This window comes from Hipposideros armiger, unplaced genomic scaffold, assembly GCF_001890085.2.
Source record: "Hipposideros armiger isolate ML-2016 unplaced genomic scaffold, ASM189008v1 scaffold_599, whole genome shotgun sequence".
Taxonomy (NCBI): Eukaryota; Metazoa; Chordata; class Mammalia; order Chiroptera; family Hipposideridae; genus Hipposideros; species Hipposideros armiger.
Window position 1 is genome coordinate 34,616 of NW_017731949.1, and position 6,741 is coordinate 41,356.

General features: G+C 42.2%; 1 protein-coding gene across 1 annotated transcript in view; it reads right to left on the reverse strand.

Moving 5' to 3' along the window:
• Positions 1 to 5,755: 5,755 nt before the first annotated feature.
• ZNF782 (zinc finger protein 782) overlaps positions 5,756 to 6,741 on the reverse strand; it is a 39,492-nt gene continuing 38,506 nt past the window's right edge. The window contains 1 exon segment of the mRNA XM_019624668.1: positions 5,756 to 5,934. The gene's annotated coding sequence lies outside the window, so the exon portion shown is untranslated.

Genomic DNA, 6,741 nt, shown 5'->3' on the forward strand with positions numbered 1-6,741 from the left:
TTCAGAGCTTCTTCCCACCTTGCTCAGCCTGCTGAAGTTTGTTGATGGAATTTCCCCCCAGGAGGAGCAGGGTGGTGAAGTATCTACTAAAACAGGGGAATCTGGGAGTTCAGAGGCCTGAGTATGATACAGCGTTTGGGGAGAGGGATTGAGGAGAGAAAGCTATTAGGTTGCTGGGCAGGGCATTGAGGGCTCCATGAGATTGCTCAACAGGGTGCATGGGGAGAGCAGGCGGGTTGGGGTTGGGGGTCAGATGCTGACCTAGAAGGAACCTGGAGCCTCTCAGGCAGAGCACTTAGGGCACTGGCAATGGGAACACAAGTCAGTGAGTACTGGTTGGGGAGGAAGACAGAATCCACTATTGGAAGTTGGCAGATGAGCAGGGCAGGTGGAATCAGGTGAGATCAGAGGTTCTTAAGGAGCTCACAGTGGCATTTATGTTTTGATAAATTAAGATTTTTTTTTGTTCTTATCAATACTTTTATTATAGTTTTTTGTTTGTTTGTTTGTTTAAGCTGAGCCATCCTGCCACCTGTTGGCAGCTCAGCTCAGGCCGGGAATCGAACCGCTGTTTCTCAGAGCTCAAACTCTTGAGCGAGCTCTTAACCAACTGAACCACTCGGCAGGCCTCTTATTATAGTTTTATGAAAGAAAAAGTACATAGGAATTAGCTACTATGAGCCTTCTTTTAAAGTCTTTCAGTCCAGAAGCATGTCTCACTTTAAAAAAAATAAAGAAAATCCAAAATTAAAAGATATTTGAGGGGCACTAATTCATATTTTAGTCTGACAGGTGACTCACTAGAGTTCCCTTAGAGACATATAGAAATTAAGAGATGCGCACTTTCCCCTTGTTTAGATAAGCTACGATAATATAGATTTAGTTTCAGTTATTTCTTTCAATGAGATGGAGGGGCCCATTTAGGTAGCCAAAAAAACATCTGTAGAAAGATGTCAGTTAAGCATTATACACTTCAGTGACAGAAAAGCATCATGTTCATATAATTAAGACTGGTCTTAAATTTGGACATTTAGGGGTAAATATAACCACCACAATTTGTTAACCTGCAGCAAAGCAAATACTGTACATACTAATAAAGTATAATCAGAGAAACAATACCATGTGTGGACATTTTTATGGGAACATAACATTGGAACCTCAAAAAGCCGAGTGGCTCCAGCATGAGCTTAGTTGCATGTCCCATATTTTCACACAGGTGGGGGTTGGAGCTAGGGGGTTGCTCACTGAAGCAGAGTGAAGGTCAGGCAGGCCAGTCCTACACAGTGATAAAGTCTCAGACAAAACATTATTAGCACATCAGAATTACTGTGAAGCTTAAAAAATAAAAACGGGTGCCCGTGCTGAACCTTAGGCCTTCTGAACTGGAACCTGCTGGAGGTGGACCTGGGCACCTGTGTGTTGAGAAACCTCTGCAGGAGGTTCTGACTTGCCACTTCTGGGCTGGGAACCACACAGCCTCCGAGTTAAAAAGGGCAGGTCATTCTCAATCTTCCCCTGAGGGGCAGCGAGTAAACGTCCAAGAGGCTGTTTTCATACTTAAAACTCTGCACCCATGGTTGCCCTTTACGAGAGAAAAAGTGCGCTGTTCTGCTCACCTGCCACACACACCACACGGAACACAACAAAACGAGCGGGGGTGGGGGTGGGGCGGGACAGTGCATGGGGCTGTCACTCAAAGCAAATACAGGGTCACCAGGGCCATTTGGTGTTCCTGAGGTTAGGAGCCTTCCCTTTATAAAGCCTTCCAGAAGCACTGGGTGGAGAGTGCTTTGCCAAAGCAGGTGGGCTGGAACTGGGCAACTAGACGACATCAGCGATGATTACAGGAGAATTAGGGGAGGCGCCTAAAGCAGGCACTCTGCACAATGGGCTCTGGAAAAGCAAGGCATCTCGCAGGACCTTCCAGGCTCACTGACTTCCTCCGTGGGTGGGTCCTAGACCCAAGGTTAACTGATGTCTGACAAAGCGACCATGGAGCTCTATTTCCTCCTTTGTATGTAAAAAAAGACATTTGAGTAAGGCAGTGATCCCATTCTTTTGGGTTTTATAGACTAGTAAGTGTCAAAAAACCTTTTGGGAACTGACATATGGTTATCAACTTTTGTATCAAGTAAGGACAGTGAAACAGACTAAAAAAACCCATCTATTATTTCATTAAAAGAGGGCTATTTGAATATCATAAAGGAAGGATAACTTCAGAATTTAAAAACTGCACACATTGAACGCTGAAAACCCTCCACTGCCCTTGGCTTTCTCATTTTCTGTGGACTGATAAACAGTGTAACCAACTCATCTCTGCAAACAAAGCCTTGAACCCTTAGGGGCCACACCACTTGCAGATGTTGTTATTTTACTGAAAGAAGTGGTGTCAGGGCTTTAAGGGAATCCTAAGAAATTCAAGTGCAAAAGTCTCTCAATATCTTGCCTGTTTCCAACATTAATAACTGTGTGTTGAGTGCTAGCAGCCAGAAACTGTATTGTTGCTTTAAAGAGAAGCCAAAAGACAGATTGTGGCAATTGGCTTCACAAAACTTGAATTTGGAAGGTTTTTTAGTAATGATCTCATCCCTGTGGTTTTTAAACTAGTGCCCCACGGAACCACAGCGCTGGTACTTCAACCAACAGACCTCTATTTTAATTGCTCTAACCGAGCTTGTTTAAATTTAGAGTTCAATTGCTTAAAAAAATACTTGAACACCATTGATACAGTCCATCTCAAATGTAAAGGGGAAACTGAGGCTGAAAGAAGCCCGGGGATTTGCCTGGGGCCACCTACTTAGCTGGCAGAACTTGGTGGCACACCGACAGCAGGGTTGGGTAGGACGGATTCTTACTGTCCGCCCTTCATAGGGTCTGTTCCCAGATTCATCAATGGTTGAACCAAATCTTGCCAGTGCTCCAATGCAGGGAAAGTCAACCCTCAGTCTCCCTTCTGACACCTTCTGACTGGCTCCTTTCCACACTGGGCCCTGTCCTCTGCTTGGCACAATCTTCCTGCATGATAATAGTGACAGACATTTCACGGACAACTGTTGGAAAGCAATTTTCAAACTTCAGCTCTGTATTTTTGCTCCCATTTTGACTATTACTGATAAAAATCTCTGTAATAGCACTTCATTATATTTGAAGAGTATAGAACTAATATTTGTATGAACATTTTATGACTGAAGGTCATGTCTATAAAAACTTTAAAAGGTATTCTATTTTATGAGAGATACACTTTTATTGAAATGTCTGAACTCTACTGTCTGGTATATGAACTGAGATGACGTGATATCTACTTGCTTATGAGAATTCCTTGAACAGCTGATGGCACAGCAGGCTGACAACAGTTATGGGTCAAGTCCACCAGGCTGCACAACATGTTCATTTTGTAGCAAGCACCTCAGTAGTGAAATGTAGCATCTGATAAGTCTGAACAGAACTCAGCTGCAAGTAGCAAAAACAAACAAACAAAAACCCAACCAACCAACCAAACAACAAAAACACAGTGATTTTCAAACTGTGGTTCCCAATTATTAGTGGGTCATGAAATCAATTTAGTGAGTTATGAGATCATTAAAAGATGTACATGCACAAGAGACAAAAGTGCAATACAAGAGAAAATATCAAAGAATGTAGCATGCCTTAAGGGTAAATAAAATAAACATTTTATTTCAATCATATATATGTATTAACACACTTATATTGGGTCATCATATAAAATATATTTCACAGCTCTCATACTTGGCCATTTAGTCCCTTGAGAAAAGGTTTCTGCCTGTCTTTTTTTTTTCTTTTTCTGGGCAATGGCTCCTCATCCTGGGTCCTCTGAACGCCCTCTCCCCTTAACACAATACCAATGATCTCTGAGCACCATTTCCTGATTCATATTTTCTGGACACTTCCTCCTATCATAACCCTGTGAGCTCAACTGAGGGAAAGTTTCTACAGTGCATTTGAATGTGGGTCAGGAGAAGCCACAAGTCCCTGCTACCGCGTGCCAGGCATGATTCCAGGGGCTTCACAGACATGAGTCTTTACAGATAGGGTTTCCTTTCTTTTACCTGTAGCAGTGCCACACCTGCACACCTCAAGCTTCTACCACAGTACACACACAGGCTGAGTGAATGTAACTCAATATATTCATTTTGTGGCATGGTTACAACCGCCTAGACACCGGCGCAGTCCCCCCGGGGCGCAAAGAAGCTCTCAGCTTTCAGGTCTCCCAGCTACTGCTACTTTTTACATCCAAACTTGAAGAGCTGTTGCAGATCTGCCCATTCATTGTTTGTGCACCTCACCCCCGGTGTCTGCCTACTCAAACTGCTCATGTCAAGGCAGCTGATGAGTTCTCTGCTGCCAACTACACGGGGCACTTTCCCACTTCATCTGAGTCTGGCTGTTAGCAATGTTTATAAAGTTAGGAGCACCCTCTTTTCTGAAACTCTTACTTCTCTTGGACTTTGGGACCTTACACTGTGCCTCCTATGCAACAGGCCACTGTCGCCTCCAGGCTCAGTCCTGGGGCTTCTCCTCTCCTCTCTGTGCCCTGTTCCTAGGAAGTTCACACAGTCCCATGGCTCTAAAAACCATTTATATTCTCTATGCTTATGGCTTCCAAATTTATATCTTCAGTTCCCAAATCCCAGAGTTGAGCCACTGCCTATTTGACATTTCCATAGAACCTCAAATTCAACATGAGCAAAAGAGAACTCTTGATTTGTTTTTTACACTTCAGACTGTTTCTCTCTTAGTTTTCCGCATTCAGTAAATCCAATCTGTTGCTCAAGACAGAAAGTTAAGAGTTACCCTATCGTCCCTCTTTCCCAACAACCAGTCCAACGCCAAACAAATCCATCTGGCTCTGTCTCCATGGCAACCACTGTACTGCAAACCATAATCACCTAGTTCTCATGGGTCTTCTCTGCCCTCTTCCACACAAAAGCTGGAACAATCTTCTAGAAACGTACATCAGACCATGTCATGCTTTACCAGCTTTGCACTGCACTTGAAACAAAATCCAAACTCTTTCGCACCATCTAGAAGGCTCTATGTTCCAGCCCCATCTGCATCTCTACCTCCACCTCATGCTCGGTTCATCTCTTCTCGGTTCATCATTCTCGGTCTCAGTTCCTCAAACACACCAACCCTCTTCCCTCCTCAGGGACGTTCTTCCTCTGGCTCTTTGCTCAGTTATCCTTCAAGTCACAATGTAAATGTCACCTGTGTAGCGAGATCTTCCCTGACTACCCAATAGAAAGGCACATGCACCCTCCCGATCCCATTATTCTCTATCAAGGAGGCCTGTTCCCTTCTTTCTTATAATTCATGATTTTATAATCAGTTATTTGTAAGTTATTTTTACTTTTGAAAACAGTGGTTCAATGCCAGCCCCCATTACACTGTGCTGTTAGCACTATGCCTTTTTTTTACACTGTATACTCAGCACCCAGTACAATGCCTGGGTACATATTAAGTGTTCAATAAATATCCAATGAGCAAGTGAATATAATGCACTTAAGCATATCATTTACCTATATCAAGTGATTTCATTTATCAATTCAGGGATTAGCTTTCTAAAAACATCTAAAATATTTGGAATTTATTTTTTAAACTGTACAAATTCAGATTTTTCTGAATTTGATACTTCAGACACCAGCTACGATTAAAATTCAAATAATAGGTGTATTTTACTAAGTAACTATATTTCTTTTGAGAATTATTCTTCAAGTCTAATGTTACAGATGACATACCTGCGGATCCCTTTTGGTGTTTCTCCAATTATAAAGGTGGTCTGTTCTGTACGGTAGACTTTTTTCTTCTTCTGGCTCATAGGATGTGAAACGTAATGGGGAGATGAAATGCCTCCTTCACTTGCTTGTTGTTCTTTGTATGTGTCAATGTATCCGCTTTCATTTTTTCTTTATATGTCTGAAAAAAGGAAGGAAGCAAACCTAGGTCTCAAAAAATAGTCATTTTTAGTCAAATGAGACTGTTATTACTTTTCCCCAATAGTCTTTTCTTTTTTTTAACTTTATTGGGAAACAGTGTGTTTTCCCCAGGTCCCATCAGGTACAAGTCAAGTTGTTGTCCTTTAATCTTAGTTATGAAGAGTGCAGCTCAGCTCCAAGTCCAGTCGCTGTTTTTTCAATCTAGTTGCAGGGGCGGGGCGCAGCCCACCATCCCATGAGGGAGTTGGACCAGCAACCTTATTAAGAGCATGTGCTCTAACCAACTGAGCCATCCAGCCGCCCAGCGGCTGCTCACTGGCAGCTCAGCAGCAGCTCAGCTCAAGTTGTCTTCAATTTAGTTCCGGAGGGGGCAGCTCACTGGCCCATGTGGGAATTGAACTGGTAACCATGTTGCTCAGAGCTCACACTCTAGCCACCCGAGCCACCCGGCTGCGCCCCCATACTCTTCATAATCAAGTACATATATCATATTCTTCAACTAATATCATTCTCAGAATATGTTAACCTAGATATTTAAAAACTATATTTTTTAGATCTTTCTTAAAGATATAAAAGTAATGGCAATATTATGATGTTTCCATTATATCTATGGTTTAAAATATATGTTAAAGATACATCTCTTTTAAAGTAATCACAATAATATGATATTTCTATTGTCAAGACTGTGGACATACTGACACAGGCTAATATCCACTATCCTAAATAAGGATAAAAATTAATGATTATATAAATAATGGCATGAAACCGGGATATTTAAAACTTTTTA